The sequence below is a fragment of the Chiloscyllium plagiosum genome, chromosome 10, assembly GCF_004010195.1.
Source record: "Chiloscyllium plagiosum isolate BGI_BamShark_2017 chromosome 10, ASM401019v2, whole genome shotgun sequence".
Classification (NCBI taxonomy): domain Eukaryota; kingdom Metazoa; phylum Chordata; class Chondrichthyes; order Orectolobiformes; family Hemiscylliidae; genus Chiloscyllium; species Chiloscyllium plagiosum.
In genome coordinates, this window is record NC_057719.1 from 6,807,696 (window position 1) to 6,834,571 (window position 26,876).

General features: G+C 40.8%; 1 protein-coding gene across 4 annotated transcripts in view; it reads left to right on the forward strand.

Annotated features, from left to right (window-relative positions):
• The window catches only part of foxn3 (forkhead box N3), a 474,715-nt gene that overhangs the window by 11,804 nt on the left and 436,035 nt on the right, over positions 1-26,876 (forward strand). Inside the window, exon 1 of one of the 4 annotated variants that reach the window (XM_043696968.1) lies at positions 16,531-16,850. The exons of the other annotated variants lie outside the window; for them this stretch is intronic. The gene's annotated coding sequence lies outside the window, so the exon portion shown is untranslated. Of the gene's footprint in view, positions 1-16,530; positions 16,851-26,876 lie in introns of those variants that run through there. 4 annotated transcript variants of the gene reach the window in all.

Genomic DNA, 26,876 nt, shown 5'->3' on the forward strand with positions numbered 1-26,876 from the left:
AAAAAGTAGTGGACTCGGCACCAATACTTGTAGAACACTACTGGTCACAGGCCTCCAATCTGAAAAACAACCCTGCACCACACTCTGTCATTCTACCTTTGAGCCAGTTCTGTATCCAAATAGTGAGTTCTCCCTGTACTCCACGAGATCTAACCTTGTGAACCAGTCTCCCATGGGAAACCTTGTCAAACGCCTTACTGAAATACATATAGATCACGTCTACCGCTCTGCCCTCCTCAATCTTCTTTGTTACTTCAAAAAACTCAATCAAGTTTGTGAGACATGATTTCCCACACACAAAGCCATGTTGGCCATCCCTAATCAGTCCCTGCCTTTCCAAATACATGTACATCCTGTCCCTCAGGATTCCCTCCAATAATTTGCCTCCCACCGACGTCAGGCTCACTGGTCTATAGTTCCCTGGCTTGTACTTAGCACCTTTCTTAAACAGTGGCACCACATTAATGAACCTCCAATCTTCCGGCACCTCACCTGTGACTATCGATGATACAAATATCTCAGCAAGAGCTGGAAATGTGTTGCTGGAAAAGCGCAGCAGGTCAGGCAGCATCCAGGGAACAGGAGAATCGACGTTTCGGGCATAAGCCCTTCTTCAGGAAGCCCTTCATTCCTGAAGAAGGGCTTATGCCCGAAACGTCGATTCTCCTGTTCCCTGGATGCTGCCTGACCTGCTGCGCTTTTCCAGCAACACATTTTCAGCTCTGATCTCCAGCATCTGCAGACCTCACTTTCTCCTCAACCATTTCAGCAAGAGGCCCAGCAATCATTTCTCTAGCTTCCCACAGAGTTCTAGGGGTACACCTGATCAGGTCCTGGGAATTTATCCACTTCTGTGTTTCAAGACATCCAGCACTACTTCCTCTGTAATATGGACATTTTTTGAGATGTCACCATCTATTTCCCAACATTCTATATCTTCCACCTCTTTTTCCACAGTAAACTCTGATGCTAAATACTCGTTTAGTATCTTCCCCAATCTCCTGCGGCTCCACACAAAGGCCGCCTTACTGATCTTTGAGGGGATGGAAATGTGTTGCTGGAAAAGCGCAGCAGGTCAGGCAGCATCTAGGGAACAGGAGAATCTGAGGGGCCCTATTTTCTCCTTAGGTAATCTCTTGTCCTTAATGTATTTGTAAAAACCCTTTGGATTCTCCTTAACTCACTTTGCCAAAGCTATCTCATGTCCCCTTTTTGTCCTCCTGATTTCCTTAAGTATACTCCTACAGCCTTTATACTCTTCTAAGGATTCACTTGATCTCTCCTGTCTGTATCTGACATGCTTCCTCCTTTTTCTTAACCAGACTCTTGATTTCTCTAGTCATCCCGCATTCAGTACACCTACCAGCCTTTCCTTTCACCCTGACAGGAATATACCGTTGCTGGACTCTCCTTATCTCATTTCTCATTTTCCAACTGTCCCTTTCCCTGTGAACATCTGATCCATTTCAGCTTTTGAAAGTTGTTGCATAATACTGTCAAAGTTGCAATTCCTGTAATTTAGAACTTCAACTTTTAGATCTGGTCTATCCTTTTCTATCACTATTTTAAAACTAATAGAATTATGGTCACTGGCCCCAAAGTGCTCCCTCACTGACACCTCAGTCACCTGCCCTGTCTTATTTCCCAAGAGTAGATCAGGTTTTGTATCTTCTCTCGTAGGTACATCCACATACTGAATCAGAATTTTCTTGTACACCTTCAACAAATTCCTCACCATCTAAGTTAAAAATCTCAACACCAGGTTATAATCCAACAGGTTTAATTGGAAGCACTAGCTTTCGGAGTGTCGCTCCTTCATCAGGTGGAGCAGTGCTCCGACAGCTGGTGTGCTTCCAGTTGAACCTGTTGGACTATAACCTGGTGGTGTGATTTTTAACTTTGTATACCCCAGTTCAACACTGGCATCTCCAAATCAAGGCTCACCATCTAAACCCTTAACACTATGGCAGTCCCAGTCTAAGTTTGGAAAGTTAAAATCCCCTACCATAACCACCCTATTATTCTTAGAGAGAACTGAAAGATCCTTACAAATTTGTTTCTCAATTTCCCTCTGACTATTGGGGAATCTATAATACAATCCCAATCAGGTGATCATTCCTTTTCTTATTTCTCAGTTCCACCCAAATAACTTCCCTAGATGTATTTCCGTGAATATCCTCCCTCTATACAGCTGTAATGCTATCCCTTATCAAAAATGCCACTCCTTCCTCTCTTGCCTCCCTTTCTGTCCTTTCAGCAGCATTTGTATCCTGGAACATTTAAGCTGCCAGTCCTGTCCATCCCGGAGCCATATTCCTGTAATTGCCATGATATCGTAATCTCATTTCCTCACCATGTGCTGAGTTCATCTGCCTTTGCTGTTAGGCCCCTTGCATTGCAATAAATGCAGTTTAATTTATCACTTGTTCTCTGTTTTGTCCCTAACTGCCCTGACTATATGGCTCACTCCTTTTCCCAACTGTACCAGTTGCCAATTGATCTCTTTTCCCCCCTACATCGCTGTGTCCCATCTCCCTCTCCCCTTCTTCCCCATCTCCCCCCTTACTCATTTAAATCTTCCTGAGCAGTTCTTGCAGATCTCCCTGCCAGTATATTAGTCCCCTTCCAATTTGGGTGCAATCTGTCCATCCTTGTACAGGTCACTTTTACCCCAGAAGAGATTTCAATGATCCAATGTTGATTGGAGGTCCTAAATAAAGAAGACGTCTTGAACCTGTGCATAAAAATGTTGGCATATTGGGGTCCAAATTTGGTCCCCATGGCTATTCAGCCTGTCTGAATGAAGAACTGGTTGTCAAAGGTGAAAATGTTGTAGTGGAGGATAAAGTGGATGAGTTGTAGGACAAGGCTTGAAGGTTGGCAGTTGTTGGAGTTGAGTACTAAGACTGTTGCTGCGATTCCATCATTGTGGGGCATGCTGGTATAGAGTGCTGAAACGTCCATTGTGATGAGGAATGTTCCTGGTTCGACTGGTCCATGGGTGCTGAGTTTCTGTAAGAAATCTGTAATGTCGCGACAGAGGCTTTGGTGGGGGGGTCCCCTTTACAATGGGTTTCAAGATGCCTTCGACATAGCCAGAGAGGTTCTTACAGACTCGTACACTCATGCAGAGCCTCTCTCATACACTTCCACCCTCTCACAAACCTATACCCCTTTACACACTCTCTCAGGCTCTCATAACCACACCCTTCCCGCACGCGTGCACACATGCACGCCCACATGCACATTTAAGTTTGTGGGGTGAATTTTTACCTGCAGAATTACATTTTACTTTGCTCAGTTTGGCCATTGTGGCACAGGCAGTCTCAGGGCAGCTCACACCTTTTAAATGCATTATCTGGGCTGACATGACACGGACTGTTTAAGTTCACTTGAGAATGTAATTTTTAAATGTTCGGCGATTTACATATGAAAGAACTGAAACCAGCACGTTCATTCTAAAAGATGAGCGACTTAACAAACAATCAAGATCTTTTTCAATACATAATTTCAGTTACATCACACTAAGCTTTTGCTATAAATTCTGTCTTATGATCTTATATTACACAACCACCTGATGGAGCAGCACTCTGAAAGCTAGTGCTTCCAAATAAATCTTTTGGACTATAACTTGGTGTTGTGATTTTTAATGTTATCTGGCATTGTTATGATGAATCAAATTTTATATTAGCCTTTACATAGGCAAGACTGCATGCAGAATTCTAGTGTTGCATAATTCTAAGTTTTCTTCGCACACAAGTTCAATCACCAATATTGTCTCCTTACCATCCTCCTCAGACTTACCCCTCTCAGCTTCACTCACCCATTCCTATGTTGTTACTTCATCTTTTGTTTTACTGATCCTTGCCTATTGCTCTGTCTTGCTAATTCTGCACTTCTATTTCCTCTCTGGTTTAACCCCTGGACTGATCCATTCCAGCAAAGTATTCCACTCAGATTATTGCTTCTGTGCTGTCTACCTTGAGTACTCCAACTCCCTTTTCAGCCTTGTGCCAAAGCCTGTCTTCAGTAATTTAAGGTCTCTCTCTTATATCCTGCTTCCTAATGCTCTAACTGGTGGTCACTATTCTTAAAACTTATCTTTATATTCGCATTGTTATGCTTTCAGTCTGTAGTGTTCAAATCTTCTTTCTGCTTGTCTTTCTCATTATTCTATCCTCCTCATTGTTTCCCAACTGTGAGAAGCGCTGCAAGAAATTCTATAGCATGTCACTCTATCTGAAGGATTTCTACAGCAGGTGCTGCAGTATTATGTTTTGCTCTAAGGCCATAAGTTTCTGCCCAAAAATGTATACATTTACTGTGCAATAATACAGTCCCACTTAAGTCTTTCAAGCTGTGAAATTAGAACCTGCCATCTGCCAGGTTTAAATTGATTTTGTTTTTGAAGGTTGAAGTTCAAATTGTCAGTGCAGTAAAGGTGAATATATATTCTTTGTATCTTATGTTGATGCTAAATTGAACAGTACATTTCTTTTTTGTTCTTAAATTGTGAATTCATTTTGATAGATTGGAATGCTTATTTGACTGTATAGGAAGATTCTTCACACCATTCTGTAACTTCAATTTTATTTATACAAAATACCTCATTGTAATTTTTTACTTCATATAAAACCAACATTTCTGGTGCATTAAATCTGTCAGTGCTGCTTTTCTTTCATTATAAGATTTGACACTTCTGAGATTTATTTTTACTCAACTTTAATTTATCCTAAATTTAATGTGACTTATTCAAAATTTGCCTGACAATAAGCCTGGATGGATGGATTGTTAAAGATCAAAGGAACGCTTGGAATTGTTTTACTGAGAAAAAGGTACTAGGTATTTAGGCTGGAGACAATAGCTGCAGTCGGAGTCTTCCAAGGTCAGAGAAATGCTGTGGACAGTTGTGAGCAGTTGTACCGCTTACTGTCTATTTCTAAGATGAAAGTGAGTTGGGATCAAGGAGAACTACTTGTCATTTCTAGTTGAATGTGCACTTAATGTGCTTTCACATAATTTCATTTTCGTAGAATCCTCACAGTGAGGAACCAGGCCGTTCAGCCCAACAAGTCCACGCTGATGCACCAAAGAGCATTCCACCCAGACTCACCCCCTGTATTTCCCATGGCTAATCCACCTAACCTTACGTTATCCCTGGGCAATTCAGCATAGCCAATTCACCAAACCTGCACCTTTGGACTTGAGGGGAAATTGGAGCAACCAGAGAAAACCAATGCAGAAATGGGGAGAATGTGCCAATTCCACAGTCACTCAAGGCTGCAATTGAAGCCAGATTCCTGGTGCTGTGAGGCAGCAGTGCTATCCACTGAACCACTGTCTCACATTGTAGGGGATGAGGAAACAGGAAGTTATTTTGAAAGTTTACAGATTTCGCTACAAATTAATGAATTTAACATCTGGACAGAAGTTGTCTTTCCATTCAAAAGTGGCTTCTTGAATTTAGATTAGATTAGATTACTTTACAGTGTGGAAACAGGCCCTTCGGCCCAACAAGTCCTCACACCGACCCGCCGAAGCGCAAACCATCCATACCCCTACATTTACCCCTTACCTAACACAACGGACAATTTAGCATGGCCAATTTACCTGACCTGCACATCTTTGGAACTGTGGGAGGAAACCGGAGCACCCGGAGGAAACCCACGCAGACACGGGGAGAATGTGCAAACTCCACACAGTCAGTCGCCTGAGGCGGGAATTGAACCCGGGTCTCTGGCGCTGTGAGGCAGCAGTGCTAACCACTGTGCCACCGTGCCGCCCAATTTGAGCTACCACAGCTGGATGCAGAAGGAAGATGGTCTCTAGTCAAAGAAGTGCTTTTTTTTGTCTTCTCTGACATGCAGGAGATTTATTTTGGCATGGCGAGGGGGAAAAAGAATCCTTTTAAAACACACTTTATTTCTGATGGTGGATTTAAGAAACTCTTTGTAAACTGGAAAACACCTGGAGACACACTCAAGTTCTTATTCAGTTATAGAACATAGATCAGTACTGCACTTGAAGAGGTCCTTTAGCCCACCATGTCTGCACTAACCATGGATGACATTTCTAAACTAATCCCATCTACCTGCACATGGTCTATACCCCTTTATTCACTGCCCATTCTTGTATGTGTCTAAATGCCACAAACGCTGCTGTCGTATATCTGCTACCATCTTCCCTGGTAGTGCATTCAGGCACCTACCACCCTTGTGTAAAAATGTTGCCTTGCACATCTCCTTTAAACCTTTCTCCCTTTTCACTTTAACTTGTGCACGCTAGTAATTGGCATTTCCACCCTGGGAAAAAGAATGACTATCAATCCTCCGCATGCCTCTCGATATTATGTACTTCTATCAGGTTGCTCCTCAGTCTCTGATGTTCTAACAAAAGCAATTGATGTTTGTTCAATCTCCGCTTACAGCTAATTTACTCCAATCCAGACAACATCCTGATAAACCTCTTCTTTTGTACCCTTTCCAAAGCCGCCTCATCCTATAGTGTGGCAACCACAATGGCACATAATACTCAGTGATCCTACTAAAGTTTTAAATGGAGTTACAAGACTCCACTGGAAGCAGACAGCGGCTGTGGACCATTTACTGTGAAGTCTGCAGAGAGCGAGAAAAATACGAAATGTTCCTCTTTTAATGGACAAATTTTAACATACAAAGAAAATAGTGTTTAACCAACAATGTTTATAGTCCATTTGTTATAGTGGAGATTCTAGTTTTTTTGTGAAATGTTGAATGACAAGTTTAATTTCTTGTCAAAAGCTGTTGATTTCCATATAGTGCACATTATAGGACACTACAGAGACTGGAAATCTATCTTTAAAAATGCTGAAAAACTGTTGGGTTTGGCAGCTGCTGGAGACATTCTGAGCATGGAATGTGGAGGACAACAAAATGTCTGTGACAGTGTAGAAGACAGGAGAGTTTCTTTTGATAAGAGTTCCTCATACAGGGCTAAAGGGAATGGTGATGGAGGAAGAAAGGAAACAAAACATGCAGCTACAATGGATGCGATGCTAGTATTGAGTTTCACTGGAATAGAGCAGGAGGCCGATGACCAGTGTGTCTGCACGAGAACGGGGTGGAGAATTAAAATTACAGGCTACCAGCAGCTCAGGATCATGCAAGCTGAATGAATGGTGTTCTATAAAATACTTACCCAATCAAGATTGGTTGCTTTTCTCTTCTTTCCCACCAGCCCTGTGCAGAGGAGACCACATTCAGAGCAGTAAACTGAATGTTAAATTGAATGACATGGATATCATTGTTTAACCTGGGGTAGTTGTGTGAGGCCTTAGTGAGTGGAGGTTAGAGCAGGTGTTACACCTTCTGCCTTGGCATTGGAAAAGAACTGTGTGAAGGCTGTTGGGGTGATTGGAGAGCGGACCTGGGCATATGGAACAAATAATTCCTTTGGAATGCTGAAAGGAGTGTAGAATATGTTTGCAGGTGATGGAAGATGATCCATTGAATGCAAATGTTGGTGGGTAACAGATGTGACCAGGACAGATGAACTGGAATCATGAGATGGGATCCTGACAGGCTGTAGTGAGAGAGAGTAAACAAGGTAGCTGTGAGAATTAGTGGACTTGTAATGAATGTTCTTAGCCTAATATCAAATGGAAACTGAAGTTGAGTAAGTGAAGGAGTGTGTTGCAGATGGACCAAGGAGAGGTAGTTTGGCCACGCTAAGTTGCCCATAGTGTCCAGGGATGTGCCTGCTTGGTGGATTAGCCATTCGAAAGACTTTCACAGAAAGTAATACTGTACAATGTTGGTCCAAGGGGTTTCTGGAATTGCTTGGAATCAGTGCATTGGTCTGTATTCACCTACTCAGTGGAAAACCTAGATGGGTATGCCAACACTGATACAGACTTCATTAGCAAATGTGTGCAGGACTGCATGCCAAAGAAGTCTATTCGAGCGTTCCTGAACCAGAAATCTTGGATGAACCAGGAAATCTATCACCACCTAAAGACCAGGCGGGCAGCATTCAAATCAGATGACCCAGACTTGTATAGAAAATCCAGGTATGACATCTGCAAAGCCATCAAAGATGCTCAGAGGCAGTACTGGACCAGGTTAGAGGCTCAAACCCATCATGGGTATCAAGGCCTAAACAAAACTGGATACGAAATGATGAGGGACAAAAATATATCCCTCCCTGATGCGCTCAAGGCTTTTTATGCTCATTTTAAGCAGAATGCCAGTGGTGAGGTGTCACCTCCCTCAACAGCCGCAGATGCACTTAGTCCCTCCGTCACCGCTGTAGACGTCAGATCAGCCTTCCTGAGAGTCCAACTAAGGAAGGCAGCGGGCCATCTTCAACCTCTCCTTTCCTACAGGTCAAGGGCCCGATCTGCTTCAAGACCGCCATCATCCCGGTACCCAAGAAAGCGCATGCAACATGCTTTAATGACTACTGGTCAGTGGCTCTGATCTCCATAAGGGAGGCTGGTCGTGGCCCACATCAACTGGAGCCTTCTAGCCTGCCTTGATCTGTTGCAATTTGCTAACCGATGTAACAGCTGCACAGGGGATGCCATTTCCCTAGCCCTTAAAATACCTTGACAACAAGGGCATCTATGTCTGACTCCTGCTTATTGACTACAGCTCTGCCTTCAACATCATAATCCCCTTCAGACTGAGCTCAAACCTTGGCTTCATCCTGTGCAACTGGATCCTTCGCTTCATAGCCCACAGACCGCAATCAGTGAAAATAGATAGCTGAACACTGGAGCCCCCACACTGTTGCATTATTAGCCCCTTACTGTACTCGCTATACACGACTGTGTCGCCAAATGCTGAATGAATACCATCTACAAGTTTGCCACCATTTTGGTTGGACGGATATCAAATCGCGATTATTCAGAATACAGAATTGTGGTACAATGATAACCTCTATCTCAATGCTTGAAAAACAAAAGAACTGATCATGGACTTCAGAAAGCAGAGAGGAGACCCTGCCCCATCTACATCAGTGGAGCTGGGTTTGAGAGGGTTGAGAGCTTTGAGTTCTTAGCAGTGATGATAACTGGCAATCTGTCCTGTACTTCCCATGTAGATGCACGTCCTCTGTAGATGCGATGGTCAAGAAGGCACAGCAATGCTTCCTCTTCCTCAGGCGATTTAAGAAATTTGGCACGTCTATAAGGACCCTCACCATCTTTTACAGATAGTATGCTTTCTATGATGCATACTATCTGGGTGCATAATTGCCTGGTACGGCAGCTACTCTGCCCAGGATTGTAAGAAGCTACAGAGGGTTGTGTGCACAGCCCAGACCATCACGGAAGTTGACCTTCAATCCATGGACTCCATTTACACTTCTCGTTGCTGCGGAAAGGTTGCCAACATCATCAAAGACCCTTCCTATCCAGGTAACACTCTCCTACAACCTCTTCCAACCGGCAGAAGATACAAAGTTTGAACATGTACCAACAGGTTCAAGAACAGATTCCTCCCTACTGTTATTAATCTGACGAATGGAGATTCTACTGAACCTCCTGTGCAATATAATCTGTGTGCACCACTCTAAGCACCCTATGGTTTGTATGACCTTGCCTACTATGATCTGCCTTTACTGCTTACAAACCAAGCTTTTCACTGTACCTAAGTGCATGTGACTGCAATAAATTAAATGAAATGTAGAGTTACAGGGATAGGCTAGGTGGGTGGGTTGGAGGGGGGAAGCATTTTGGAGAATTGGTGTGCACTCCATGGCAGAAATGGGTACTGCAGATGCTTGAGATCAGAGTCAAGATTAGAGTGGTGCTGGAAAAGCACAGCAGGTCAGGCAGCATCCGGAAGAGCAGGAAAATCGATGTTTCAGGCAAAAGCCCTTCATCAGGAATGACCCTGATGAAGGACTTTTGCAAGAAATGTTGATTTTACTGCTCCTGGATGCTGCATGACTGCTGTGCTTTTCCAGCACCACTCTAATCTTGACTCATGCACTCCATGGGCCAAATGGCCTGCTTCCACATTAGGGATTATATGTGACTTGGAAGTAAAGTTGAAGATATCCAATTTGAGGCAAAGCAGAAAATGGTACTGATGTAATAATCAGTCTACACGGAAGAGTTGTTGAAGTGGCCAGAGAAGGATGAGAACAAGGAATATTACATATTTTCCATAAAAATACAGGCATAGCTAAGACCTGTAAAAACTTCTTATTTGAAAGAAGAAAGATAATAAGGTGGAGGAAGGTGAATGGTAACTGGTTTGAACTCTGTTCAAGGAAAAAGTGAAGACCCCCTCAGATTGTCTTGGTGGAGACTAGAGATGTAGAGAGATTGGTGAAGAAATGGCTAGGACCAGGAAATTGGAAACTAAAAAGTGGAGGTCATCAGAAGAGTCACAGATCTTGTTAGGGAGTCATTCTGAAAAGGAAGGAAAATTATGTCAAAATTAGAAGGACTGGCTTTGTGTGTGGGAAATCATGTCTTCCCAGCCAGATTGTTGTTGTTTTTTCTTGAAGCAATGATAAATTGATGAAGGCAGAGCAGTAGCTGTTGCCTGAACACTTCAGGAATGCATTTGACAAGGTTCCATATGGGAGCTAGCTGATTGGATACAAAATTGGCTTGAAGGTGGTGATAGAGTTTGCTTTTTGAACTGGAGGCCTGTGACCAAAATGTGCCATAAGAATCAGTGCTGGGTGCACTGCTCATTCATTATATAAATGATTTGGACATGAATAAAGGAGGCACGGTTAATAAGTTTGCAGTGGGCAGTGATGAAGATTCTCTGGGTACAATAAGACCTTGTTTGGATGGGTCGGGGGCCAAGGAGTGGCAGATGGACTTTAATTTAGAAAGATGCGATGTTGCATTTTGGTAAGGCAAGACTTGTACAGTTAATGGTAGGTCCCTGGGGAGTGTTGGTGAACAAAGGGGTTCAGGTGTATAGTTCCTTACAAGTGGAATCGCAGGTAGACAGTGGTGAAGAAGGCGTTTGGCGTGCTTGCCTTCATTGGCACTGCCCCATCATGACTAATGTTGGACTGAGATCGACCAGATCAGATGTCGTATGACACCAGGTTAAAGTCCAACAGGTTTATTTAAAATCACAAGCTTTTGAAACGCTGCCCCTTTGTCAGGTGAAGTGACATTCATTTGACGAAGGGTCACACTTCGAAAGCTTGTGATTTCAAATAAATCTGTTGGACTATAACCTGGTGTTGTGACGTCTGACCTTCATTGGTCATAACCTCCAAACTCCTACACTCAATGTTATGGGCCTGTACAGGACATCAGTGAGATCACTTTTGAAATGCTGCATACAATTTTGGTCACCCTTCTATAGGAAGGATGTCAGAGGAGAAAAGACTTTCAAGGATCTTGCTGGAACTGGATGGTTGAGTTGTAGGGAGAGGCTGAATAGGCTGGACTTTATTCCCTGGAGTGTCAGAGGCTGAGGGGTGACGTTATAAAATTATAAGGGTATGGATAGGGTGAATAGCCAAAGTCTTTTTCCGAGGATAGGAGAATTCAAAACTAGAGGGCAGAGGTTTAAGATGAGCAGGGAAAGATATAAAAAGGACCTGAGGAGTAATTTTTTTCATGCAGTGGATGGTGCATTTATGGAATGAGCTGCCGGATGAAGTAGTGGAGGTAGATACAATTATAACACTTTAAAAGGCGTCTGGATGGGTATATGAATAGGAAACGTTTAGAGGGACATTGGCTAAATGCTGGCAAATAGGATTCTGTCACGTTGGGATATCTGGTCCATGCATATAAGTTGGACTGATGAATCTGCTTTTGTGTTGTATGACTTTCAGTTCACAGGTAGTAACAGCTGAAACTATAGGTCTATTAGAGCAGTACTGTTCGTGGATCTTGGGAAGAAGGTAGATGTTAGTGATATGGGATAAAAACAGAAATTGCAGGAAAATCTCAGGTCTAGCAGCATTTGTGGACAGAAATCAAAGTAAATGCTTCTGGTCAAGTGACCCTTCAGAACTGATGGTCGCTAGGAAGATGTTAGTTTTCATTCAGAAGATGGGGTGAGAGGAGGGGGTAAGAGTAAATGATAGTGCCCAAAGAGAGGAGAAAGTTGGATTTACAAAGGAATAGATAATGGTCAGCCTAGGAAAATGAAAAACTGCTCATGGGGACTATTAGTGGCTAGCAATGGGTTTAGTGGGATTAAGCTGCTATGTGGTAGGAAGCTGTAGAGGAGAGATTATTGGAGTAGATAAAATCAATGACTGTACTACAAGCAAGAGCTTGATTTTCTGTGGTGACATCATAGTCCAGGGGAATGCAAGACTAAGTATTGGAGAGTTAACTCTTCTGCTTTTGCAAAGTAGAGGTAAGTTCACCAACATTTAGAGCCCTTGTCATTAAGATTTATTTAAGATTTGTCACTTTTACCTAGGTGGAGTGAAAAGTGTATAATGGAATGCCACAAGCTCAGAGAGAGAGGATTCTAAACTCTGGGATTTCAACCCTGCATTGGTCTGCTTTCCTCCTCTTAAAACCAACTTATTTGAACAAGCCTTTGATCATCTGATCAAAGATTGCCATATGTGGTTTGGTATCATGATTTCTTTTAAAATGGTCTTCTGAAGTATCTTGGGATTAAGTGCTATACAAATGCAAATGGAAAACTGTTTTCCCATCGACAATGAGGCAAACTGTTCAAATCATTCGTGCAGCATAATTTTATCAATGTTTGTTAGACTTGTAATTTTCTTTATATTAATATCCTCTATTTGGTGAAACAGTCTGAAATGAGCACTATAGTTGATAGTGTGATTAACTTCTCCATCTCACCAATTTAATTATTGATGACTTAGTTTTGGAGGAATGGGACCTGCATCATTAATTATGATGGAAGCTGAATAGCACCAACCTTAAATGTGGTTATTGCATAGTGGGAATATTTCTTTCTTTCTCTTCCCCACTTCCCCTTTTCTTTTCCTTCACCACACACTTCCATCCCCATCCTCCACTGCAAACTATTCCACTTCTTCATAATAACTGCGTCTGACCTGTCAAATCGAGGACCTTTCCAATATTCCCAATTTGTGTTTTAGTTGCAAAAAGCCAATCCCCCTTTCCTACCAAGCTTGTCTTTGAGTAATTGTAGGTAGAAGCTGTAGAATTTAACAGACAGTGAGAACAATAGCAATTCAATGTCACTATTAAAGTAATTGATTTTAAATGTTCTAATTCGAAGGTCTTATCTCATTGTCCCATTATCATCAACCAGCCCAGTTCAATGAATTGTGTAGGGGAGAGCCGACATTCTTTGCGTAGCTCTCAGGGAACAGAACTTCAGATACTCCTATTTACAGATGTTTTCTAATCAACCTTTTCAGAGATGCTATTACATCCCTCTTGAGCAGGTAGGATTTGAATATAGTTCTTGCTGGCTCAGAGGTAGGGTTACTACTACTACACCATAAGACTCCCACTCTTTCTGTCGGCTCCCTGATTGGACCAAGTTGATAGCTGCAGGGAACTCATTCTTGCATAATAGGAGCAATGCCAGGTGTGAGTGGCAATCCTACAACCAGCAGATTAGATCAAAGTTCTACAGCCTTCCCACATTTGTTGAATAGTGATGTGCAATTCAACAGCTACAGAATGTGGTTGGACAGACAGCTCCATCCTTGAGAACATGTTAGTGTTTAAAAAAAATCTCCAGTTCATTGTCTATTCTGGTTTGCGGTCTCATATTTGTCTGTATGGTACTGAGTATCCATGGGTCCAAGTTGTCGTGATTGTAACATGGTCGGCCAGGTGAACTTCATAGAATGGGTTCCCTGCAGCTATTAACTTGATCCAATCAGGGAGCCCTGGCTGACAGAGGAGTGGGGACCTTTGATGTGAAGGGCACTGCTTGTTACTGGCCAGTTGGGTGTTTCTTTTCTTCCTGGTGGAAATAAAAAAAAAAGTGGGGCTCTTGTGGTGTAGTAGCAGTGTCCCTACCTCTGAGCTAGCAAGATCTATTTGCTCTAGAGGTGTGTAATAGCATGTCTGAAAAGGTTGATTAGAAAACATCTGTAAATAGGAGTCTCTGAAATTCTGTTCCCTGAGAGCTGCGCGGAGGATGCCAGACCAATGTCAAGTACTATGCACATGTAAATAAAGGCGATGGGACTTAGTGATGGAATAGTGACCTCTGGAGTTATTTCACATGTCATTTATGTCAATACAAAACAAATAGTTCCAACTGGGTCAACACTCCGTACTTTCACTTACCATGCAAAATTTATTTTCAAAGGCCATTTTCCATCCAAGCTGAGGCTTTGCTGTGATTCTCAACAGCTTACACTTAATGTGCTGATAGTTTGATATTTTAAATGCATTTTTTTTTGTTTCTCTGTTTAGGGTGTATAGGATTTAAAACGGATTTTTTTCACTCAAGGTCAGAATGTGGCAATTTATAAAACAGTGAATCTGGTCAGATAACTGTTTCCATCTATGATTAGTAATTTTCATTGGGTATAATGTGATGAATTCTGAGTTTTATCTGTCAAAACTTTCAATAGGTCAGTCTACAGCATCTGATAGTTGTAGTAGATGGTCACCTTTATTGGCTACTGATGAGGTAGCACAAGTTTTTCCTTCAGTTATGTAGCACTTTGCGAAGGTTGAAATTGTCACTACTAATGTCTAGGTGTTGCAACAATGATTAAAGTTTAAAAGTACTTCATTGGAATTTTGATGCCATTGGCTAGGCCATCATTTCTTACCCTTTCCTGCTTGCCATTGGGAAGATTGTGATGAGCTGCCATCTTGAGTAGTCCATGTGGTGTGGATACTCCGATCGTGATTTTCAGGAGAGTTGTTGTAGTGCATCATGTGGATGGTGTACACTGCCATCACAATGTATTTGTGGCGGAAGGGCTGAACTTTACCACAAAAATAAAGTTTCTTATTAAGAAATCAGCCTAATGATCCTTCTATGAACACTTTTCAGTGCAACTTTATCTGTCCTGAAGTAAGAAGAACAAAACTGTATGCAATACTGTGAGTGCAGTCTCTCCAATGTCTTGTAAGTTTGCAGCAATACTTCTTACTTTTGTCCTCTTCCATTAAGGGCCAGCAGTAGGAGTATGGGAAATTTGGGGACTTCGAGACATTGAGAAATTGAGAGATCTATTCTAGCTGAAGAATTCCAGTAAGTTTGATATTTGCTGCATGTTAATTATTGGCAGTCTTTCTCTGTCCCCAGTGATGATTTGGAAGATTTATTGATCATTTTACTTTAAGAAATTATTTTCCAAGTCTCAGTTTCCATACTAAATTGTTTGCTCTGTTTTACTAGATTGTTATGGTGACTTTTTAAATAATTTGCTCATTAGTTTTGGGAAAATGCCCTTTAAATGTGAAAAGTACAATATAAATTAATCCTGTTTTACATATTTTTCTGATGCAAGATATCCAGCTTCCACACTGTAAGGCTCAATAACAGCTATTGTGAATTTTTTTATTACTAAAAGTTCCGGCTATAGTCTGTTATATCTTGTGTAGCAGAATTGGTTTGGGGCTTATTTGCATGAGTGCTGACGCCTTGAGTATGCATGCAATTCAAAACCAAAGGCTGACCATCCACCTGTCCGTAATTCATCCCCAGCCATCTGTTGTTGTGTACAAAATACACAAAATGCTTTTTCATTCTTGTTTTCCTTTGTGGCAGATTGCTAGTGTTGTCAAGGTGAAGTGCACAAATGAGGATGTAGTAGCATAGTCATTGAATAATAACTATGCTGCTATGTGTGTGGCAGACCAATGCCAGAGATCCCAACTTTTGGAGATTTATTTTGTTTTTATGCCAAATTTAGAAGCTTTTGTTTTATACCTAGAGTATAAATCATCTGTTATGGCCAAAATGTTTCTTGCAAGTGAAATTAAGGTATGTTTACAGGAATGTGAGTCAGTGATTGAACTATTTTGACTTTTGATCTTGGGCAAGGAGCTAGTTTGAAAAATGGGGCGATCTGAGTGAAGAACAAAATGCTATTTTGTAACAATTGTGATGGTATAAGCGATAGTTAAGAATGCAAAGCCATTCTAAAGTGATATGTGGCCATCTATATCATACAGATGCAAAAACTAAGCTTTCAATGTTAGAATGTAGTGGCAACATGAGCTTGTTTTGAATTATGGACTGGGAGAATGATTCAAAGGTCCTTGAGTTAGTATGTAGTAATAGCGCAAGAAACTAGGGAATGGTCCGATTGTGTGTTCGAATGGGGTATTTTATCAGTACTGTATTAATGCATCTGTACTCAGCTGGAAACAGTTTTGCTCACCAAAATTTGAAGTAGCGAAAGCATCATGAGAGAGACGAGAAATCTGCAAAGTGTTTTTGTTTTGTTGGGGGAGCGGTTGGCGAGAGAACATGCAGAAATAAATGCAAAGTTGATTGGATGTGGAAGGTGAAAGTGTCTCATAGAGCAATGCCCTTTTGTGAAATAAGCAATTTGTGTTCCTTGCAATCTGTGAGCAACATTTCTCCCAACGGTTTGTTGACGGACGTAGAGAAAGGTTAGTGAACGTTTTGAGTAACTCGCACCGCACTTAGAAGCGGGAGCATTAGGACCCGGAGGACATCTCCCTGTCCCTTCTGGTGCGATGAGTTGGAAAAGGACGGAAAAGAATTGAGGACGCATTAACGTGCGGGCTGTGAATTTAAAAAAAATAGTCGGGTTGGGATATTATTTGCAACTCCGAAAGGATTGAAAACAACACTGAAGCAAACCAGTGAGGATTATCGGGTGGAATATGAAATGGACATCGTTGTTTTGTAGCCTGGGCGGATGCGGAGTGGATTCATAGCAAGAGCAGGGAGCGAAAGCACGGGATTAAAAAGGTTACTAAATCAGCATCTCAGTCAATCTTTGGGCAGCTCTGATTTCATTAATGTTCACAGGCGTCTGGGCTGCATTTTTTTTTACTGTCTCCGGTTCTTGTTGCTGCAGTGCACAATTTTAAATTCAGCACATACCTGATGATGCTTTAAAAATCTTTTTATATCTATCCGATCTACCGAAAAAAAGAGCTCCGCCAATGTTACAACGTTTACAGCGGTGTTTGTGTTGTTGTGGATGACCCTGTGCTGTACACAGGGCGGCACGTCAGTGTTTGTGTGCAAGCCTCGCTTTTTTTTTGCAAACGTACATTTGGAAAATCTGTAAAGGACAGGCTATTCTGTTATTCCCTGTGGCGATTGTCGTTTATTATATGCTTCCACTTCATTGAAACTAGGGATTTGTGAGCAGGGATTTTAAATTTTCTCTTTCGTTGACTTTATTAAATAGCTTCTCTTTTATGGGCTTCGTTACTACAGTTTTGTCCCATTCAGTGGCTCGAAATGGTGTTCCCTTACATAATGGAAAAAAAACGTTTTACGCTGACCTGACGGAGGCTTATTTGGGCTAGTGCAATGTTTAACGCCTCCTAACTTTACAGTACACGGCTGATAACAATAGGCCACGGATTGTATTAGTTAATGGAGGATGTGCAACCCACTCGGCATTAAAATAAATAAAGATAGCGATCACTTTGTAGCTTTGCTCAGTTTAATTTTTATGGTTGAATTGAATGCTTTTCAAATTGCAAGTTATTTATTGATAAACATGGAAAAACATTATTTTACTACACAAAGCGAATGAAGTACCACCAAACTCTCATGTCTCCGGTTGTTTCCAAGTAATCTATTTCTCTTGCAGTTTTCTTCATTGTGCAATTTTGCCACAGTTCAGAAAGTTGGGCTCAATATTTACTGTAAACTCAACTGAGATGTTTAAACTTCAGTTGTTCCTTGTTCTGATGGATCAGGTCAATGCTACACATCCTATGGGACGTTGTGAAGATGAACAGGCATTTCACCTTGTGTTCAAGCCAGTATTTTCCTCTTAGCTAAACAAATGATTGAAAAGTCTTGGCTATGGGACCTGGTGATAAATTTGCAAGATTTAAAAAAAAATTGATTGTCTCAATGCATTTTGCGTGACTTAAGTAAATGCTCCAAGAAAACAGGTAGTCTTAAATATGCAAAATTTTAAATTTGTCAGAGTTCACTGCAATATATGGACAACTTGTTGTTTTCCACTAATTGAAAACTATGCCTCTGATTTTGCTTCCTACAATAATGTGAAGAATTTTAAAACAAACTAGGTGGCATCTAATCAATGACTCTTGAGTTGTCTTGGTTTTGTGCAGTTATTTTCAATATTGTTGACTTGCTGGCCAACTTGTTGGTTTTGACCCTTTTTGCACAGGTTTTTTGGTTTAATTGTGGCTTTGAATATTGACAGTTATATTTTATGCTGTGTAGCTACACACAGGTCTGTCTGATCATTAACAGTGTATATTAATGTTAGCACTTCAAACAGTTTTTTCTGAAGTAGATTTTTGTTAGTCTGCATTCTGTTGTCCTACATCAGTATAGTACTGTAAGGAGCCAATGCACATTAGTAAAGTGCATTCTAGTACCTAACTTTTGAGTTCATAAAAAATTCATTGCTGCCTTATGCTTTGCATCACAAATTTCTCCCCCCTATTTTGAGACTAATTATTTCTTCTCACTTGGATCTTCTCCAGTATCGGAGATGGAAAAGTCTAACACACCCTGATAACTTGTACTCGCAGGGGATGCATTGTACCCAAGTAGTATGAAAAACCCAATTTTATTTTCTTTGGTTTAAGTAGACAATTTACAAGAATTCCAGAACCTTCCCTACTTATGCATTTTTGTTTTGTACATTTTTTCTTTGCATCTATTCAATATATTGCATTGGCAGGTGGTTGAACAGGTTTCAGTAGGCAGAACAGATCTCAGCACGGAGTACAGGTGATCAACCAAAATATTCCTCCAGATTTTGGAGTGATATGCACTTCTGTTTGCAACATTAGTGCCACAGTGGTGAATGTTGGTAGGCAGTAATTCTTTGGAAGATATTTAATTTTGCCACAAGTGTTCAACAAAATGTATTTTGCTTTCTTTTGGTTAAAGTATTTAAAATTCAGTTTTAAGGCCATGGAAATAGTTGGCATAGCTGAGTATTTAAGTCACCAAATTGAGTTTTTAAAAAAAATGCAATTAAATATATTTTCTCATACTGCACGGAACTTGTATGTATAACAATGGAATAAGTTTTTTTGTCTGATACAAAAACATTGTTTACGTCTAATTTGGCTACAGCTTTGCAGAAAAAAGTCGAAGTTCTTCTCTGTTTAATATTTTTGTATCATTTGACCTTTCCCATGTTTTGCATACCCCTTACAACTGTATTTTCCTGTGGATCTGTAGTACTGTATTTGTGAATGCTGTAACTAAATGCTCCAAACTGGACACGACTTGCTTTGTAATTTTAGTGGGACAGAGATGAACTGAAGTAACTTTTGTTTCGTTTCATAAAGGTATATGTTGGCATTCTCAACCTTTTAATGATTACTTGACACTTAAGTGAAGACAAATGTAGGTCCCTTTATAGTCAAAAACAAGGGTAGCTATATTGGGTAACAAAGAGATGGCAGAACGATTAAATACATACTTTGGCTCGATCTTCACAAACGAGGATACAAATCATGTCCCAAACGTTTTGGGTAACACTAGGTCTAGTGAGAGGGTTGAGCTGATGGAAATTATATTGGGGAAATTGATGGGTTTAAGGACTGAAAACTCCATATGATCTGGTGTAGGCATGGCCTAGTGGTATTATTGCTAAACTAATACTAAACTAAAACAATTTATACTTGGTAGTGTGGATGAGCAGAGGGATCTTGGTGTCCATGTACACAGATCTCTGAAAGTTGCCACCCAGGTAAACAGTGCGGTGAGGAAGGCATATGGCGTACTGGCTTTTATTGGTAGAGGAATTGAGTTCCGGAGTCCTGAGGTCATGATGCAGTTGTATAAGACTCTGGTGCGGCTGCATCTGGAATATTGTGTGCAGTTTTGGTCGCCATACTATAGGAAGGATGTGGAGGCACTGGAACGGGTGCAGAGGAGGTTTACCAGGATGTTGCCTGGTATGGAAGGAAAATCGTATGAGGAAAGACTGAGGCACTTGGGGCTGTTTTCACTAGAGAAAAGAAGGTTTAGGGGTGACTTGATTGAGGTGTACAAGATGATTAGGGGGTTAGATAGGGCCGACAGTATGAACCTTTTCCCGCGTATTGAGTCGGGTATTACAAGGGGGCATAGCTTTAAATTAAGGGGTGGTAGATATAGGACTGAAGTTAGGGGTAGGTTCTTCACTCAGCGAGTCGTAAGTTCATGGAATGCCCTGCCAGCAGCAGTGGTGGACTCTCCCTCTTTATGGGCATTTAAGCGGGCATTGGATAGGTATATGGAGGATAGTGGGTTAGTATAGGTTAGGTGGGCTTGTATCGGCGCAACATCGAGGGCCAAAGGGCCTGTACTGCGCTGTATTCTTCTATGTTCTATGTTCTATGTTCTAATCCACAGGCCCTAGAAATGTTCTGAGGACTTAGGTTTGAATCTTGCTATGGCAGATCTCAATAAAAATTTGGAATGAAGAGTCTAATAATTGTCATTCGCTGGGGAAAAAACCCATCTGGGTACAATCATCCTTTAGGAAACTGTCATCCTAACCTGCTCTGGACTCTAAACAGACAACAATGTGGTTGACTCTTAACTGCCCTCTTGAATATGTATAGACTTTGGAACAGTTCCTGTGGATTAGGGTAGCTAATATAAGCCCACAATTTTTTTCAAGGGAAGTAAGTAGAGAGAAAATAGGGAATGTAAGCCAGTTAGCCTGGCCATTGGTAATAGGAAAAATGCTAGAGTTAATTTTAAAGCAGAGCGCTTGAAAAGTAGTGACAGGATTGGACAGAGTGAGCTTAGGTTTATGAAATGGAAATAGTGTTTGACAAGTGTATTGCTATTTCTTGAGAATATGAATTGTTGTGTCAAGCAAGGGGAGCTAGTGGATATCATTTACTTGGAGTTTGAGAAGGCTTTTTATACACTCCCCTATAAAAGATTAGCATGTCATTAAAGTGTATGTGATTTGGGTCAGTGTACTGACATGGGCTTTTTTCTGAGTGACAGCCATTGACGAACGGTGTACTGCAAAGGTGTTTGTTTGGACCTCAGTTAGTTACGATGCATTTAAAGATTTAGATGAAGAAACTAGGTGTAATATCTCCAATTTTGCAGGTGACACAAAGCTGAATGAAAGGGTGAACTATGAGGAGGATACAAAGTTGCTTCACTGTGGTTTGAATGTTGAATGAGTGAGCAAATGCATGGCCAATGAAGTGTAATGTAGCTAACTGTGAGGATATTCACGTTGGTAACAAAAGCAGGAAGGTGGATTATCTGAATGCTAATTGATCAGGAAAGGGACCTTGGTTCCTTGTACATGCATGGCTGCAAGTAAGCATGCATGTGCAGTAGGCCATGAGAAAGGCAAATAGTATGTTGGCCTTCATAGCAAGAGGATTTGAGTACAGGAGCAAGAATGTCATGCTGCATTTGTACATGGCCTTAGTGAGCAGTTATGGCCCCCTTCTTTGAAGAAAAATGTTCTATATATGGAGGGAGTGCAATAAATGTTGATCAGACTGGTTCCTGGGATGGAGGAGAAAGTGAGGACTGCAGATGCTGGAGATCAGGGTTGAGTGTATAGCGCTGGAAATGTGCAGCAGATCAGACAGTATCCGATAAACAGGAGTTTCGGGCATTAACCCTTCATTAGGAACCTTGATCCTGATGAAGGACTTATGTCCGAAACATAGATTCTCCTGCACTTCGAATGCTGCCTGACCTAATGTGCTTTTCCAGCACCATACACTCGATTCCGATTCCTGGGATGTCAGTACTGAAGTATGATGGGCAGCAGTGGTTACCTCTGTTCTCTGGAACTTAAGACAAACTGGGGAGGATCTCATAAGAAAACCTATAAAATTCTGACAGATCTATACAGGGTAAATACAGGGAGGATATTTCTGATGACTGGGGAGTCCAGAGTCCGGGGTCACTGGGGTGGGACTGAGGTGAGAAATGGGACTGAGGTGAGAAATTTCTTCAGCCAGAGAGTGGTGAGTCTGTGTAATTCACCGCCACAGAAAGCAGTTCAAGGTGAAGGTCAAAGCACTGTCATTGAAATGTTGGTCCACACTGACCTTGTTCCCAAACTAAGCTCGTCCCACCTGTCTGCGTTTGGCCCACATCCCTCCAAACCGTTCCAATTCATGAATTTATCCAATATCTTTTAAATGTTATAACTGTACCTGTGTCACTGCGATTTCTGGCAGTTCATTCCACACATGAACAGCATTTTTTAAAAAAAGTCCTTTTTAAATCTTTCTCCTCACCTTAAAAATATGATTTTAGTTTTGAACTTCCTTCACCCTCTGGAAAAGACCCTTGTCATATACCTCAGCAATGTTCCTCATGATTTTTATAAACCTTAATAAGGTAACCCCCTCAACCACCTCTGCTCCAGTGAAAAAGAACATTACCTGGGTCTCTGGGTTAATAGTCTAATGAAAATGCCAGTAGGCCATTGCCTCCCATTTAACTCACTCAATACACACTGTCAAACTCAAAATGACACAACCATCTCTGGTAGGAGCCCTGCAATTTCCTCAACTTCCCACAACGTCCAGGGATTCATTTGATTTGGGTTCTGGAGATTTATCTACCTATGTTTTCTAAGATCTCCAATCTTTCCTCTTTTTTATGTGAACTGTTTTCAGTACATCAATATTCATTTCCCTGAGGTCTCCAGCTTTTATTTTTACTGTTGAAAGAAACTGACACAAGACATTCATTTAAGATCTCTCCCATTTCCTGAGGTTCAACCCAAAGACATCTTGTTGATCTTCAAGGGGTCCGACTCATGCTCTAAATGCTCTCTTGCTCTTAGTGTATTTGTAGAATCTTTTTGGGTTATCTTTAACTTTTTCTGCCAAGGCTACTTCATATATGCTCTCTTTGCCTTCCTGAATACCTTCTTAAGAATGCCCCCACACTTTCAAGGAGGAGTGAGATATAAGTCTTAGGACTAAAGGGGTTATTTGGTATGAGGAAGAAGTGGAAACAGGGTACTAAGCTTCACGATCAGCAGCAATCGTATTGAATGACTGAGCGGTCTCCAAGATCTGAATGACCACAAGCTGTTTTCTATGTTTGACAGTTTATAACACTTAGTGATTTTTATAGGGAATGCTGTTTTCAATGGATAATTATTTTTAGCTAAAGGTCATAGTCTTTTTCAGAGCATGTTGCAGAAAGTATTCGTACAAGGAGGAGTCACCTTTTTAAATCTACCTTTTTCAAGTCTTTTGCTTCAAATTTTTTAATGCTGCCTCTTCTAATTTGAAGCGACCTTTCCATTTTAAAACATTTTTTGCTTCATGGTTGATAACATGTACTTTTATCTTGTATGTCACCTCATCAGTGAGGCTCCTAAATTGTGCTGCTAGATTTGGAGCTATTGCTTCTGTGCCCTGACGTCAAAGATTTATGCTTGATTTAAACAGTTTGTTTGATCAGGTACCTTGATTTCAAAATTTGTTTTCAATCCTTTTTTAAATTTGTTCCTGTACAAGTATAGGTATTAATGTCAATACTCTGATTAGCTTTGATGTATATGACTGTTGACATGTTTATCAAGTCTACAAAACTTGTTGTGCTGCTTCAGAAAAAGAAAATTGAGGCCTGAGCACGAATAAAGATGAATATTGTAAGACAAAATATATTTTTGAGAGAGCTTTTCATCTTTAACTGATCAGGTCAATTTGCCAAAAATACCAGTGTAAAGGGAAATTAATGTTTCCAGTATGGAAGAAGAGAGCTGTTTATCAGAGTCCATTCGACAGACTGAAGCATTACCCTGGAAATGCACCTGCTAATGATGACTTTTAATTAATTAATTAATTAATTAATTGCTAAGCTTTGTTTATATTTTAAACCAGGCAGGTTGACTCTGGTCAAACTTTCTCTAAGAAATGAGCCTATTTTGTTGAAACTGTGCAGTGTGTGCCACATGTGCTTTTTGTCCACGTGTCTAGTCTGTCTCGGATTGCTCTCGAAGGGCAAGGTATATGAAAGGCTGAGCTACTGGTGATGCTAGCTGTTCCATGTTGCAACTTTGTAGCAACATGTGTAGTGTATTCTACGAACAGGATGCTAACTTGAAAACAAAGACATTCAGCCAATCCCACAAACATGTAGTAGAGTATGTGAATATCATTTCCAGTGTGATGCTAGGTATGTAGGCTGTATGTCAAAAAAAACTGGTGGATTGAATCAATTAACATATCTCAACAGTTCATACCAATAAGCAAGGTACTGAGCATTCCCGACCAGTCCCCGTTTGCAGAACTCGAGTGTTGAGCTATCAGTGATTTTTGCAATTGGATAACATTTACTGGATAATCCTGAATGTAAAGCAATTACGCTGACTACCAATTTAGACCTGTAAATCGGGCACACGGTACGGTGCACTTCCTTGTACTGGAATCTATATATTAACACAGTCAACACACTCCTCACATACAGTATAAACATTGATTTTCTTTTTTTCCTGTGAATTGTCCTGACGAGTGCAAAACAAAAAAGCTTTGACAAAATCTTTTTATAGCAATAATCAAGTTCTTCATTACCAAACAACTACTATAAGCATGACAAGTAAAATTAGAAGTGTAGTTTATGATATGACCCAGGGAAGATGGCCACATGGGAAGAGAGAAAAAGGAACCAGTCATCTATTTCGATTATTGGATTGAATTGTTTGGAAGCCTATTTGGGATAGTATTTTGTGTTGATTGTAAAGGATATATTAAGTTGCAAAGTGGTACAGTTTTTACTCCAGTTTATAATTCTACTGGAAAATGCAACTTAAATGAATATTGCTGTTCGAGTAAACTGCTATAGATATGTTCCTTGCACATCTTCAGAAAATCTGAGATTCATGACAAAAAGTTGCTTTTAAATGGTAGCCATTTATGTAGGCAAATATGACATACCGTCTAACACAGCAAAACAGCAAAGGAGATTAATTACTATTTAATCATTTGGTGTTTGAAAGACCACAAATCAGATCACATTACAGAACTGTATAGAATTCTTTTGCAAAGATATACAGCAAATCAGAAATAAATGGCAATGAGGTTTCTTTGCTAATCATCTGTATATAGTATCCTGCATTGTAGAGTGAGCCCATTTGACTCATCTTGCCTGGACTGAGTTTTAAAGTGGTATTCAAGTCAAAATTTCAACTGGCGCAAGTTGCTTTAATTACCGCAATTTCCCTGCAATATTTTTCCGATTAGCATTTGCATGTTCCTTCTTTCTCTCTCACTCAGTCTGTCTTCCCCCCCTCTCTCTCACTCTGCCTCTCTCTTTTTCTGTCTCTTGTGTGTGCATGCTCTCTCCTCCCCTTCTTAGCCTCCCCACACACACACATGCACACGCACACCTGTGCCATTCTTTCAAGCGACCCGTTCCATATCAGAATTTGTTGTATGGAACCGATAAGTCTTATCTTCTTCTCTGATTCATTTGGTAATGCGCTTGATTCTATGTCCGCTGATTACTGCCCATTCCGTTATTGGAAACGGAAACAGTAGATAGTGAAAAACTATCAAACGATGATGTTGTGTTCCTCTAGTTAACCTTTTGGATCAATTCATGTTTTCTAGTAACTATATGTAAGTGAGCATCCAAATCTCTGGTACTCACGAATCTGAATGATAACTGATGGCAAGCTGAGCAATTTGTTTTTTTATTGGTTTATGGGAATTGAGCATTATACTTTCCAAGAAAAGCCCTTGATGTGATGTCATTAAACTTTAACTGTTTACTGGTTTTGCTACTCAAATTGTGGCTTGTTAACTTGTCATTCTGAAGTTAATTAACTAAATTGCAACTGTTATTTCTTCTTCCTTTTGATTTTAATTGTAGTTCTGCTATAACGTCAGTTGGGGTTTAGGAGCAGCTACCAGAGGTTTTTGTTCATTTCAGAGTTTGATGTGCTAAATGGGATGTTGGTGACAAGTGGATTTGAAACAAGGGAAACAGTGTAGAATACGCGTATTGTTATTTATTACTTGCTACGACTCATTCAAAACCAGTAAAAGTGCAGGAAAAATAGTGCACACAAAGGCTTCAAGGGTTTTTTAAAAAGACATGCTGAGCAAGTGGCAGACAGCAACACAGGTTGAAGTTTATCTACTTAAAGAACAGCGATCCAAAGTTTTTTTTCAAATGGTGAGAGATTGGGAAGAGGTTGTGTCCAAAGGCCGACAGGTATCATAGAGTTATAGAGATGTACAGCATGGAAACAGACCCTTCGGTCCAACCTGTCCATGCCGACCAGATATCCCAACCCAATCTGGTCCCACCTGCCAGCACCTGGTCCCACCTGCCAGCTCCAAACCCTTCCTATTCATATACCCATCCAAATGCCTCTTAAATGTTGCAATTGTACCAGCCTCCTCCACTTCCTCTGGCAGCTCATTCCATACACGCACCACCCTCTGCGTGAAAAAGTTGCCCTTGGGTCACATCCAACAGCATTTATGGCAGATATAATCTGCAGTAACCCTTAAACTCTCTTTAAACTCCCACATCTGACAAGAAGTACATATCACTGCAAAGGCCATTTTTGCTCCTTCACAATCTACAGACCCAGAAAATAACACCGTCTTATTCCTCTACAAACACTGCCCCAGGTTAAATTAATAGCTATGGCTTATATTTTAAGTTTAATCAAGAGACTTATCTCCAAAAACATATAATCAAGAAAGAATCCACTGTGCCCACTACTGCAGCCTTTCTATTGGACAGACTTAAAACAACAATTAACTTATCTGATTCTGTGCTGTGAACTTCGCCCAACAGTTCCTCCAAGAT